At 34.0% G+C, this 15,273-nt stretch overlaps 1 long non-coding RNA gene across 1 annotated transcript in view; it reads left to right on the plus strand.

Moving 5' to 3' along the window:
* Positions 1–15,273, plus strand: part of LOC148946482 (uncharacterized) — a 75,897-nt gene that overhangs the window by 51,586 nt on the left and 9,038 nt on the right. The window contains exons 4-5 of the long non-coding RNA XR_016142563.1: positions 1,569–1,663; positions 11,989–12,083. This is a non-coding gene — a long non-coding RNA (uncharacterized LOC148946482). The remainder of the gene's footprint in view (positions 1–1,568; positions 1,664–11,988; positions 12,084–15,273) is intronic.

The raw sequence follows: 15,273 nt of genomic DNA on the forward strand, positions 1-15,273 counted from the left end.
AATTTATGGGAATGTGCTATAAAGTCAAATTGATAAAAAGTGATTAGGCATAAATATAAGCTTTTAAATGCGCCCTTAAACAGCTCCAAAAGTTTTCAACTGAAACTCAGGAATGACATTAAAACTTAAAACGAACAGAAATTATTCCGTATAAATAAAAAAGATCTTAGTAGTGTTGTTTCCACAATAAATTTGAATAAAAAACGAGCAAAGATTAATATAAAAAAAAACAAAGTTTTTCCAAGGGAAATGAAAGAGCGAAGTTGAAACTTAAAACGGACAAAAATTATTACTTCACAGCCTATCTAATATATATCAATGAAACTAGTACAAATAAAACAACTAATTATATATCTCTGTCTTTGTAGGATTATAGAAAACTAGCGCTTTACTGAAAACACAAAATAATATAGGAGTCTTGGTACAGTAAAAGCAAACAAATTAAAGGCACTACAGAATAAAAATATTACCAATCCCTTTTAAGATAAATAACAATTCATTTTAGTATTGTTGCTTTATTTTTTTTCTCGTTTGATTTGGCATCACTTCTGCACGATGGCTCATTTCAATGCCTGGCTGTCGTATTGGATTTAAAAAGGACATGTCATGATTAGGTTGTAGACAAGTTCGAAGTAAAGCCATCTTGATAGCATTAGGATTAGGACTAAAGACTAGCTTTAGAATTTGTATCATAGCTCGAAATTCACTGTTGTATAGAGACAAATAGACGCATTTTCAGAGTTCCTACTTGTCTTATCTGATCTTCATTTCAAGTAATACTGAAACATATTTCTTACAATTGAAGAAATTTCCAAAAGAGCGTTTCAATCTTAAACTTCAAATAATTAGATAAATTTTAAAGTTATTAAAATAGTCTACTTTTTGGTTTTGCTCTTAAGATTCTTCCTCAAGGATTCAAGAAACGATGCCATTTATGTTTGTTTTATAAGCGATAATTTGTTGTCCTGGTTAGGGGGAGGGGCATTTAGACAGAGAAAGAAAATTTCCACATAGAAGTAAGAAGACTAGAAATGTGGCACATTTAATGCCAACTAAAGAAAAAAATTAAGAAAAAGAAGAAGTCAATTTTTCCCTAAAAAAAAACTAGGGAAAAAACTAAAGAAAAAGAGGTTGTGGGTTATTACAGAAGAATGTGGCGAGCTTCCGATCAACTTTTGAAGTTCAATCTGGAAAGAATTCAAAACAAAAAGGGTGCTTTTAAAATGAAAATAGAGTTAGTGTGAAATTCACAAGTTTGAATAATATAACCAATGCCGTATGCAGAAGGGCTGAGGGGTCTGACCCTCTTTAAAGTGTTTTCCGACACTTAAGAATGTAACAAAAATACATTTAAAATTTTTTCTATACCACCCCCCCCCTCCCACAAAAAAAATTATGGAAACATCCCAGCATCTAAATAATACAATTTAACTCCGACAACTTAAGTATTTTTTTTATTTTAATAAATGATTGTTTTTTTAATTGTTTTATTGCTTAAAATCTTCCTGGAAGAAATCCTACTTTTACGCCTTCAAACTGTTGATAATGGCTCTTTTTCGGTCTTTCAGATCAAATTGTGGCTGACAAAATAAACTCTGTAGACATGATCGATTATATAGAAATTGGAAAAGCTCGACGTTAACAAGTATTCAAGGCAGGAAAGGTAAATTTGGCATGCAAGTTGCTCTCCGCACCGGGCTTTGCAGAGAATTATATTTGACTTTTATCCAGTTAAGATAGATTATTATTTAATGCTAAGAACTACATAATGCCAAAAATTAAGCATAAAAAGGGTTTTAATTACAACATAGCAGAGAACAAAAAAAGAACAACACTAATTAAAAAAAAAACCCTGAATAATTCAGCCCCACGTCCGGGAAGTAGACTCAACGTGGACACGTCCGGGACTTACTCAACGGAAAACACCGATTTTTTTTTTTTTTAAATAACACAAAAAAAACGACAACTAAACACACAAAAAGAAAAATATCCCAGAACAACTCACATTATAAACAATTTTCCAGCACTGATGTTACAACATAAGAATAAAACCAAAGCGAATGTCTATAGTGAAACATGGTTCACTCTACTCTCAACATTCAGTGTATAAATGAGAATCTTTCAAAACCGAAGACTATATTTAATTGAACAAACAAAAAAAGTTCACCAAAACTCAGGTCCATCACCCCTAAACTAAATCTCACAGGCTTATAAACAAATTCATGAAGTATAAATTAAGTGGAGTTTTCGTTTGCTGGTTTAGCTGCAGTCTATTGGTTTTTCCAGCGTCTCATTCTGACTTTTGTTCGTAAGGTTTTCCGTTGAGTAAGGCTCCCGGAAGTGGGGCTGAAATATTCGGAATATTTAAAAAAAAATTAAAATGCTGTTTGTTTTTATTTTTTTTTACTGCTTAGTTGAAATTAAAACCTGTGTTTTTTCGTAAATAGAAAAGCAGTGTGGTCCTAAAAATTATTTGCATAATTCCATGTAACAATACTGATGATCAAATATTTTTCCGATTGTTTGCCTCATGTCCTCAAATTTGAGTGATTTTAACAAATTCTTGTATGAGTACAAAATCTTATTCTTGAAAATAGTTTCCCAAGTATTTCGGGTCTGACTTGCGGGCCTGTCTTAGATACCTTGACTGGTCTAGGCTTTTTTTCTTGTGACTTCGAAGAAATATTAATATTGCTCTAACCATGAAACGGTTTCATTAAGCAGATACTAAGTTAAAAAAGCAATAAAAAGCGGAAACTGATAATAGTAATTACGGTAATGTAGTCAAGCTTAATTTCAACAAATCATCTGGTGTTTTTGTCTCGTAATCTTTCTTCTAAAATGACTTCAGAATGTGTGTCAAGAGCGCTGGAAGGGAGAAACGACTTATCCCAATGTCAGGGCTTATGTAAGTCGTTCTTTCAGGACTATATAATCTGAGTATACTATTTTCCAGACTAAAACATCAAGGTGTTGTGGAAATAAAATACATACATGCATTGAAACACAATTACTGCTCATTGAAAGATTAAAGATGTATTGTCGAATTATTATCATTACCATCTTTATTTTTCAAATCTGTTTTTCCATTCTGTTATAATTATTATTCTATTGTACCATTTTTGGCTGATTATTTCTGTTGTGCAGTTTCTATTAATCTTGACTGTCATCTCTTTGATCAAAATTTGCACCTTTCAGTCTTGAACTTGCACACCCTCACTGTTCTAAGTTGCCCAAACTAACTGGGTATCAGTAAAAGCAGCAGTTCTTTTCCTATTAGGATTCAAAAAGCTTTATTACGTGAGCAAAACTTATTTCTGTCTCTCTATCTCTCTTTCTTTACAATAATGAGAAGAGGTAAAAATGGAGTAAAGAGAGAAGCTTTGAATAGATTTGGATGGAAGAAGAGTGTTCGCATCTGAGTTGGTCGTTCGTTGTCTGGTAATAGAGTCAGTTTTGGGTAGTTGTAGTAGAAGTATTAGTTTATTATCAAAGCCTTTATTTCCTTTGATCTTAATTGATAATTTATTTATGTATATATGTTAGCAATTAATACTATGAATATATTTGGATCTGTAAATTTCATGAACCTAAATCTTCAATATAATATAAAGGTAAAATAAAAGTTAGAACGATGTTGGGATTCAGTAATCCAAACAATTCTTACGCTAAAATAACAAGCGAATATCATAAAATTAATATTGAATAGAATTTCATTAAAGTAATACAAAATTTTATTTACTGTAAAAGTCAGCTTACTGATCGTGTCCCAGCTTAGAGAAAAAAGAAATAAGGAAAGAGAAACAACAAAAGTACGAAGAACAAAAGGGAAATCTTTTTGTAAGACAGTGGAGATAATTTGAATGAATATTTCGGCCATATGTCCAAGGGCCGTCCTCAGCAAGAAAAAAATATATAAAAGAACAACTCACAACAACATGCGACCAATAAAACCAAAAAAGTGGAAATTTTTTCAAAAGTTTGGAATTGCTCTATACACAAATTTAATTAAAAATTATCTTACAAAATATTTTAAAAAACCGATAGACATTAACACAGAACTGGTCACAAAAAGACCTTTGAGGTTAGCTGCCAAAAAGGCTGGATTAGCAATAAGAACGTGTTTTTAATTTATTTTTCTTTCATTTCATTGAATCGTCTTGTTTTACCTTACTTTTTATCAGTCCTGGTTGAACTTCGCTGAATTAATGATGCTAGGACTGTTTTGAAAAAATTTCCACTTTTTTGATTTTATTGGTCGCATGTTGTTGTGAGTCTTTTTTTTTATATATTTTTGTCTTGCTGAGGACGGCCCTTGGACATAGGGCCGAAATATAAATAGAATGCATTTACAGTAAAATACATGATAGAAAACATTTACAAAACAATACATGATAATTCCTGTTCATTTCAAGTGTTATATTCTCTTCTCGTCGGAAAAAAGTATGAATTTTAATTGAAAATTGAACCTACTATTTTTCTCAGTTTCAAATGAAAACTGTTATGGGAATATACATAACCTTGCAAATATCTTTTAAATGACAAGCCTTTTGTAGATGGCGGGATCTTTGAAGTGCATCTTAACTTTTGGCAAGCATCATTATAAAACTTTATTTTAATAGGTTTAAGTCTCATACATATCATGGTTGCAGCAGCAGCTGCAACCTAGTAAAGAGTGAACCACGGGCGTTTTCTAAAAAAAATTAAAAAACGCGTTTCAAAAAAAACTGCCTAGCGAAAAAAAAAATTCCATCTGCCACTAATTCAGGATAGTTGACTAGCAATTAGGTTCGTATCAAAAATAAAAGTTTATTCGGAAATCAAGAAATTTATGGTCATTTCGAAAAAAAGTCTGAACCCCTCGAAAATGGCGTCAGATAAAAATGAAAAGTGTTTCATTGGAATCAGCATAGTTGAAAACATTATTCAGGGAATTTACAGTCCCCAACCTTGAAACACAAGAAAAATCACTTTTTTGTATGGGTAGCACTGATCTGTCTCTTTTCTTTTTTTTTCAGGGCTAGCGGTTTCCCAGAACATCATTTTGAGATTCTTAATAGCATCTCATGACATTTTTCAAGGGGTAGGGTTAGCGGGCTACAAAAACATCGTAGACAGATGTTCAGTAACTCACATAAAAGTTATTTCTCATATCTACGTTTTATCTATAAAGTGCACCATCTGCAATTGCCAAATGGCACTATTGGTGCCGTGTCTCAAGTAGAAAAGCTGGGGCTAGTGGGCTACCAGAACCTCTTAGAGAGATGTTTCATGATTCATTTGAAAGCTTTTTCTCATATCTATATGCTTTTGATCAGTTTTGCCATTCGTAAGTTCCAAATAGCACAAAAAACGGTATCTTTTGTGCCACTTCTTAAGTTGAAAAGCTTCGAAGTATAAAACGGTACCATTGTAATAATTATGGTCCAAAACCCTTGACTGGAGATTTACAAGAACCCCTCCCGTATATTCCCCCTCCCAGCCCCCTTAGCAAAGTCTCATTAGTCCCTTGGGAGAATTTACTATAAAGTCTTTAACGCGGTCAGAATCAAAAGTCAAAAATCATGTTTGGGAAAAAACTGCCATCTGACTCTGATTGAGGAATAACTTATTTTGGTTCGTCCTAATAGTAAAAGATTATTGCGAGAAGAAATTTATGATGATTTTGAAAAAAGCCTGGAACCCTTCGAAAATGGCGTCTGATCAAAATGTAAAGTGTTTCCTTTTTCCTTGTTGTTGCACTGATGTCTCCCCTTTTTTTTTCTTTTTTTCTTTTTTCTAGCAGGGCTAGGTGACCGGAACATCATAGAGAGATGTATAATAGCTCATTTGAACGGAAATTAAATTTGCTAGTGTCCTTTTTAAGTGACTATTGGTGTGGTAAGGTGCGGGTGTCACCACTTATTGGTGCAAAAATGGGGCTATACCACAAGTGGTGCTACAACCAATAAGTGGTGACACCCGTACCTTACCACACCATTACTGGGGGCAGTGTGGCTTACCGGTGGAACTCCAACAGTGACTAAAAAGATTAGAGGGCAACTAGCCCCCCCCCCCCCTTGAAGGTCCCCTCCCCCCTCTTGAAGGTGTGAGCGTATTGTTATTGGGCGTATCGGTATCACATGTATCTAGACAGATTTTTAATAGCTCATATAAAAGATATTGCTCATATCTACGTCCAGTGGCGTAATTTCGACAAAATCCTGAGGGCGGGGGGGGGGCAACGTTGGATCCAACATTACCAAATCAAGTAAAAATGATAGTGAAAAGGGAAAAATTAGCCATATATTACCATAGAGGCAAAGATATAATAAGGAAAATTGCCCTGTTTCTCTGGGTGCTTGAATTATGAAGGCTTATCTTAGTTTTGACAAGATTATTTTGTAGAAACTAAATTTCAGCTGGGGAGCAAATGAGGTCTGGGGAAAAAACTTGTGTCTTGAGGGGGTAGTTGCCTCCCCCTGCCCCATATCAGATTACGCCCCTTTCTACGTCCTTCCTATAAATTCCACCATCGGCAATTAGCTTAAAAAATCACAGAAAATTGGTAGCATTAGTATATGACCTCTTGAAAGAAAAATTACTGGTACTTATGTATTATACCAAACACACTCAAGAAGTGCATTTACCAAGTTAGGTTAACCATAATGAAAAATGCCATAACATGATGAAAATATAATACTTTAATTTGTATAATTTAAAAATTTGGGCTAAATATTTGCACATTAAAGGGGGGGGGTAAAATAAATCTCAGAAAGGGTTAAATACCTAATTCAATCTAACCTTACCCCCACCCCCTTAATGTGCAAATATATAGCCTAAATTATACAAGTCCAATGCATTCTGTGGGCTGGCATTTATCCTTGTGGCTCATAAATCGGTTTGCTCGGATCATACATTCAGCAATTTTCTCGACTGTTTGGTATCATGGTTGCAGCGGTAGCTGCAACCTAGTAAAGAGCGAACCAAAGCCCATAGTAACTAAAAGTTAAAAAACGCGTTTAAAAAAAAAACCTGCCTAGTGAAAAAAATTGCCAACTGACACTGATTAAAGAATTGTAACGGGGCTAATGTCCATGAACGGAGCTAATGTCCAAAAGAATGGTCATGTTCGATGCGCAGTACGCCAAGGAGGCGCGTTATCCCCTTATGTTTTTAAGCTTTGTATTGCTAGAGTGCTCTCTAAGATGCTTGCTTTCTTGGTTTTTCTGATGTATCGTATATTACTTACGCCGATGACATCCTGCATATTAGTAGGAATAAATTTGCTTTGTCTAAAATGGTGGATAATGTGAGAAATGGTTTTTTAGATATTGGACATAATTTAAATGCTGAAAAGTACGAGTATCTATTTGAACGGTAATGTTATGAATTCTCCTTTGAATTGTAATTATTCTTCTATACTTTCAGTTGATAGCCTACGTTGGCTTGGTATAACTCTTTGTAATAATATATTTTGTTTTTGTCAGTCAGCTGTTAGGGACGCATGTACCAAGACTATATGTGGGTATTCCCAGATTGTTGCAAATCGGTCGTAATACAATCGCAAAGCTTTAGTGTCGCTGTATTCTGTTTTCTGTGACCAAGCTATTTTTTACCTTTCAGGTATTTACATTCTGCTTAGGAAGAATGACCTATCTAAGTTGAGGAAATGCTAATATCGGTATTGCCAATTTTTGTTGTATCTTCGTTGTCATTTCGTAATCGCTGTATTATCAAAAAGTATAATGCACCTAATATAAGTGAAAAACATTGTGATTTACATATAAAACTGTCTGTAAATGCCTATGAAAAACTATCCCCTCACCGTGGTCTCATTTGTTTGTTTTGCTGAATTTTCTGTTTATTTGTTTATCGTACTTTAAGTACTGTATGTGTTTATTTTTTCTTTCACTTTTCTCTTTATCTACTATTTTTCACGTTGTTTGTACAGTGGGTTATAAATACATTATTATTATTATTAACTATTATTGCGGTTTGTCTTAAAAGTAAAAGTTTATTTCAAAAAGAAATTCATGGTGATTTCGAAAAAAGGCCTGAAACCCCTCCACAATGGCGTCAGATCAAAATGAAAAGTACAATATTGGAATCAGAATGGGCGAAAACCATATACAGGGAAATAACAGTCCCCCACCTTGAACAACAAGGAAAATCGCTTTTTTTGCATCGGTAGCACTGATGTCTCCCTTTTTTTTCTCCAGGCCTAGCGGGTCACCAGAACATCATAGAGAGATGCTTAAAAGCTCATTCAAAAGCTATTTATTACACCTACATGTTTTTTATAAACTCCGCCATCTGCAAGTGACACATGGCACTAAAATTGCACTTCCTGCCATTTCTCAAGTGGTGTCACTAGTAGGCTACCAGAACATTGTAGACAGATTTTTTATAGCTCGTATTAAAGACATTGATCATATCTACGTTCCTTATATAAATTCCACCATCTACATTTTCCAAATAGTACTAAAAATGGCACTTTTTGTGCCATGTCTCAAGTGGAAATGCTAAGGCTATTGGGCTAGCAGAACTTATAAGAGTTATGTTGAATGGCTTATTTGAAAGTTATTGCTCATATCCATATGCTTTTATTTTTTTATCAATTTAACCATTAGTAAGTGTGATATAGCACTGAAAACAACACTTTTGGTGCCACTTCATAAGTGGAAAAGCTCTGAAGTACAAAACCGGTACTATTGTCATGGTTATGTTCCAGAACCCTTAACTGGAGGTTTACAAGAACCCTTCCCGCACCCTCCCCCTCCCACCCCCCTTAGCAAGTTTAATAAAACGCCTGCTAACCCGTAAGCTTCCACACCATCGTAAACTACCAAACTACCACACCATCGTAGATAGATGTTTAATGGCTCAATTATAAGCTACTGCTTATATTTACTAGATTTTTACAAATTCTACCGTCTATTAGATTTCACAGATTTCAATATGAACTAGTTTCTTGGGAGAACTTGCAATGAACTCTTTGCCATGGTTGAAGCATTAGCTGCAACCTAGTAAAGAGCGAACCACAGTCCATAGTAACTAAAAGTTAAAAAACTTTAAAACGGTCTTTTTTTCTTCTTTTTTTTTCCAGGCCTAGCGGGTTACTTGAACATCATAGAGATGTGCTTAAGAGCTCATTCAAAAGCAATTTCTCATATGTACGTGGTTTATATAAATTCCACCATCTGCAAGTTCCATATGGCACGACAAAGGGCAATTTGGCATTTCTCAAGGAGGGGTGCTAGCGGGCAACCAGAACATCGTAGATTGATTTTTGATAGCTCATATAAAAAAAATATTGCTCATATTTACGTTCTTCCTATAAATTCCTCCACCTGTAAGTTTCACATGGTACTAAAAATGGCACTTTTTATGCCATGTCTCAAGGGGAAAAGCTGGGGCTAGTATCTGCCAGAACTTCTTAGAGTGATGTTTAATGGCTCATTTGAAAACTTTTGCTCATATCTACGTGCTTTTATCAATTTTACAATTCGTAAGTGAGATATAGCACTGAAAACAACACTTTTGGTGCCACTTCTTAAGTGAAAAATCTAGAAAGTATAAAACAGTAGAATTGTAATAATTATGATCCAAAATCCTTACCTCGAGGTTTGCAAGAACACTTCCCACAGTTTCCTCCTCCAGGACCCCTTAATAAGCTACGCAATTGAAGTCCTACATAAACCAATATATTAATTTAGATTATTAGAGGCGTGGTTCTGTTAGTACAGCACTGGACTTCCAATTAGATTATCATGCGTTCGACTCCTCCTTGGATTTTTTTTCAATCATGGTTTGTCCCTTTCTTATCTTTACTTTTTAGATAATCCATTATTTTTGCAAATATGATGCACTCATTTTTCAAATTATCCCAGGAAGACTCAATTTAATGCTATTACTCATATCTACGTGCTGTTTATCGATTTTACCATCCATAGGTGCCATATAGCACTTAAAAACGGCACTTTTGGTTCCACTTCTTAAGTGGAAGAGTTTGGAAGGATAAGACGGTACTATTCCATCAATCATGTTCCAAATCCCTTAACTGGAGGTTTGTAAGAACCCCTCACATAGACTCCCCCTCCAGACCCTCTTGGTAAGTTTTATAAATCTTCTACTCCTCTTCAAAGTAAAAGATTATTGCGAAAACAAATAAACTCAAACTAAAAACTTTTCAACTAAAAATCTACCAAAAATTAAGCTTGATTGATCAACAGTTTTGAATTAAACCTTCAAACTTCACTCTGCGACGAAGCCTGTGTGCTAGTTCTAATGGCGGTAATTGAGGGGAAGGGATGTCCTTGTCCCCTTATTTTTTACTCCTGCCTAGGTTTTGAAAAGCACCTTTTTTTGGTTATTTCATTGAAAAGGGCACTTTTTTCATTTTAAAAAAAAAAAAAAATGGGTGGCAAAACGGAAAGGGCAATTTATGGGAATGTGCTATCAAGTCAAATTGATAAAAATTAAATTGGCATAAATATAAGTTTCTAAATGCGCTCTTAAACAGCTTCATAAGTTTTCAACTGAAACTAAGGAATGACATTAAAACTTAAAACGAACAGAAATTATTCCGTATAAATAAAAAAGATCATGGCAGCGTTGTTTCCACAATAAATTTGAATAAAAAACGAGCAAAGATTAATCTAAAAAAAAACAAAGTTTTTCCAAGGGAAGTGAAAGAGCGAAGTTGAAACTTAAAACGGACAAAAATTATTACTTCACAGCCTATCTAATATATATCAATGAAACTAGTACAAATAAAACAACTAATTATATATCTCTGTCTTTGTAGGATTATAGAAAACTAGCGCTTTACTGAAAACACAAAATAATATAGGAGTCTTGGTACAGTAAAAGCAAACAAATTAAAGGCACTACAGAATAAAAATATTACCAATCCCTTTTAAGATAAATAACAATTCATTTTAGTATTGTTGCTTTATTTTTTTTCTCGTTTGATTTGGCATCACTTCTGCACGATGGCTCATTTCAATGCCTGGCTGTCGTTTTGGATTTAAAAAGGACATGTCATGATTAGGTTGTAGACAAGTTCGAAGTAAAGCCATCTTGATGGCATTAGGATTAGGACTAAAGACTAGCTTTAGAATTCGTATCATAGCTCGAAATTCACTGTTGTATAGAGACAAATAGATGCATTTTCAGAGTTCCTACTATGTCTTATCTGATCTTCATTTCAAGTAATACTGAAACATATTTCTTACAATTGAAGAAATTTCCAAAAGAGCGTTTCAATCTTAAACTTCAAATAATTAGATACATTTTAAAGTTATTAAAATAGTCTACTTTTTGGTTTTGCTCTTAAGATTCTTCCTCAAGGATTCAAGAAACGATGCCATTTATGTTTGTTTTATAAGCGATAATTTGTTGTCCTGGTTAGGGGAGGGGCATTTAGACAGAGAAAGAAAATTTCCACATAGAAGTAAGAAGACTAGAAATGTGGCACATTTGATGCCTACTAAAAAAAAAATTAAGAAAAAGAAGAAGTCAATTTTTTCCCTAAAAAAAAACTAGGAAAAAAACTAAAGAAAAAAAGGTTGTGGTTTATCACAGGAGAATATGGCGAGCTTCGGATGAACTTTTGAAGTTCAATCTGGAAAGAATCAAAACAAAAAGGGTGCTTTCAAAATAAAAATAGAGTTAGTGTGAAATTTACAAGTTTTAATAATATAACCAATGCCGTATGCAGAAGGGCTGAGGGGTCTGACCCCATTGAAAGTTTTTTCTGAATATTAAAAATGTACAAAAAATACCTTTTAACATTTTTATATACCACCCCCCCCCTCCCACAAAAAAAATTATGGACACAGCCCTGCATCTAACGAATACATTTTAATTCCTACATCTTAAGTAATTTTTTTATTTTAATAAAGGATTGTTTTTTTAAGTGTTTTATTGCTTAAAATCTTCCTGGAAGAAATCCTACTTTTACGCCTTCAAACTGTTGATAATGGCTCTTTTTCGGTCTTTCAGATCAAATTGTGGCTGACAAAATAAACTCTGTAGACATGATCGATTATATAGAAATTGGAAAAGCTCGACGTTAACAAGTATTCAAGGCAGGAAAGGTAAATTTGGCATGCAAGTTGCTCTCCGCACCGGTCTTTGCAGAGAATTATATTTGACTTTTATCCAGTTAAGATAGATTATTATTTAATGCTAAGAACTACATAATGCCAAAAATTAAGCATAAAAAGGGTTTTAATTACAACATAGCAGAGAAAAAAAAAATAACAAAACTAATTAAAAAAAAAACCCTGAATAATTCAGCCCCACTTCCGGTAAGTAGACTAACCGTGTACACGTCCGGGAATTACTCAACGTAACAAACCGAATTTTTTTTTTTTTAAATAACACACAAAAACGACAACTAAACACACGAAAAGAAAAATAACACAGAACAACTCACATTATAAACAATTTTTCAGCACTGATGTTAAAACATAAGAATAAAACCAAAGCGAATGTCTATAGTCAAACATGGTTCACTCTCCTCTCAACATTCAGTGTATAAATGAGAATCTTTCAAAACCGAAGACTATATTTAATTGAACAAACAAAAAAAGGTCACCAAAACTCAGGTCCATCACCCCTAAACTAAATCTCACAGGCTTATAAACACATTCATGAATTATAAATTAAGTGGAGTTTTCGTTTGCTGGTTTAGCTGCAGTCTATTGGTTTTTCCAGCGTCTCATTCTGACTTTTGTTCGTAAGGTTTTCCATTGAGTAAGGCTCCCGGAAGTGGGGCTGAAATATTCGGAATATTTTTTTAAAAATTAAAATGCTGTTTGTTTTTATTTTTTTTTACTGCTTAGTTGAAATTAAAACCTGTGTTATTTCGTAAATAGAAAAGCAGTGTGGTCCTAAAAATTATTTGCATAATTCCATGTAACAATACTGATGATCAAATATTTTTCCGATTGTTTGCCTCATGTCCTCAAATTTGAGTGATTTTAACAAATTCTTGAATGAGTACAAAATCTTATTCTTGAAAATAGTTTCCCAAGTATTTCGGGACTGACATGCGGGCCTGTCTCAGATGCCTTGACTGGTCTACGCTGTTTTTCTTGTGACTTTGAAGAAATATTAATATTGTTCTAACTATGAAACGGTTTCACTTAGCAGATACTAAGTTAAAAAAGCAATAAAAAGCGGAAACTGATAATAGTAATTACGGTAATGTAGTCAAGCTTAATTTCAACAAATCATCTGGTGTTTTTGTCTCGTAATCTTTCTTCTAAAATGACTTCAGAAGGTGTGTCAAGAGCGCTGGAAGGGAGAAACGACTTATCCCAATGTCAGGGCTTATGTATGTCGTTCTTTCAGGACTATATAATCTGAGTATACTATTTTCCAGACAAAGACATCAAGGCGTTTTGGAAATAAAATACATACATGCATTGAAACACAATTACTGCTCATTGAAAGATTAAAGATGTATTCTCGAATTATTATCATTACCATCTTTATTTTTCAAATTTGTTTTTCTATTCTGTTATAGTTATTATTCTATTGTACCATTTTTGGCTGATTATTTCTGTTGTGCAGTTTCTATTATTTTTGACTGTCATCTCTTTGATCAAAATTTTCACCTTTCAGTCTTGAACTTGCACACCCTCACTGTTCTAAGTTGCCCAAACCAATTGGGTATCAGTAAAGGCAGAAGTTCTTTTCCTATTAGGATTCAAAAAGCTTTATTACGTGAGCAAAACTTATTTCTGTCTCTCTATCTCTCTTTCTTTACAATAATGAGAAGAGGTAAAAATGGAGTAAAGAGAGAAGCTTTGAATAGATTTGGATGGAAGAAGAGTGTTCGCATCTGAGTTGGTCGTTCGTAGTCTGGTAATAGAGTCAGTTTTGGGTAGTTGTAGTAGAAGTATTAGTTTATTATCAAAGCCTTTATTTCCTTTGATCTTAATTGATGATTTATTAATGTATATATTTTTGCAATTAATACTATGAAAATATTTGGATCTGTATATTTCATGAACCTAAGTCTTCAATATAATGTAAAGGTAAAATAAAAGTTAGAACGATGTTGGGATTCAGTAATCCAAACAATTCTTACGCTAAAATAACCAGACAATATCATAAAATTAATATTTAATAGAATGTCATTAAATTAATACAAAATTTTATTTACTGTAAAAGTCAGCTTACTGATCGTGTCCCAGCTTAGAAAAAAAAGAAATAAGGAAAGAGAAACAACAAAAGTACGAAGAACAAAAGGGAAATCTTTTTGTAAGACAGTGGAGATAATTTGAAAGAAATATTTCGGCCATATGTCCAAGGGCCGTCCTCACCAAGACAAAAATATATAAAACAAAAACGACTCACAACAACATGCGACCAATAAAACCAAAAAAGTGGAAATTTTTTCAAAAGTTTGGAATTGCTCTATACACAAATTTAATTAAAAATGATCTTACAAAATCAAGGAGGCACACTTGTGCCTCTATAAAGAGGCAACCCATCACAATGTTAAGCGATTTCAGGTCCTAGAGGTCGCAGAGAGACGGCGGTAATCGCATTTTGTAGCCCAAGCTCAAACTAAGAAACTTGTAAAATTTCATCCTCCTCCAACTTTATCTTCATGGAGTAAACTGGGCCGGAAGTTTAGACCCTCCAACCACAGCCCCCCTTTAACGTTGTCCGATTGGGCTGAAATTTAGAGGTCAAGCTTTCCTAGGGCCCGGGAGCTTATCCTCGAAATTTCAGCTCAATCCGATCACTCCTTCCCTGTTTTCAAAAAACCAAATATAGCCACTTAAAATTCATCATTTATTTTTTTTTTCTTAGCCACGCCTACAGGCCATAGTTGGCAACGGATCCGGTTGAATGAGGACTCATTCGAAGCAGAATTCGACCTGTTAGGGCCTTTTGATATTTTCAGACCGAAAAAATTATCCCCCGAATTTACATTTACGAAAAACCTCGTTTTCCTATAATAGCCCATGTTAATTTTTCCCACCACAACCCCCTTTTAACGTGGTCTGATCGGGCTGAAATTTAAATGATAAGCTTTCTTGGGGCTTGGGAGCTTATTCTCGAAATTTCAGCTCAATCTAATGACTCCTTCACTTTGGTTTTGCAAAAACCAAATATCGAGTTTTGTGGGAATTTGCTTGCGTCGAAAATAGCTTCCATATACTAAAAAACAATTACTGTTGTGTCTGTATAGTCTAGCGGTTGATATTCCAGACTGTCAGGCGGAAAACCCGGGCTCGATTCACCATCAGAGCAATTTTTTAATAC

Source organism: Artemia sp. Qi Xiang Cuo, chromosome 12, assembly GCF_049724085.1.
Source record: "Artemia sp. Qi Xiang Cuo chromosome 12, ASM4972408v1, whole genome shotgun sequence".
NCBI lineage: Eukaryota > Metazoa > Arthropoda > Branchiopoda > Anostraca > Artemiidae > Artemia > Artemia sp. Qi Xiang Cuo.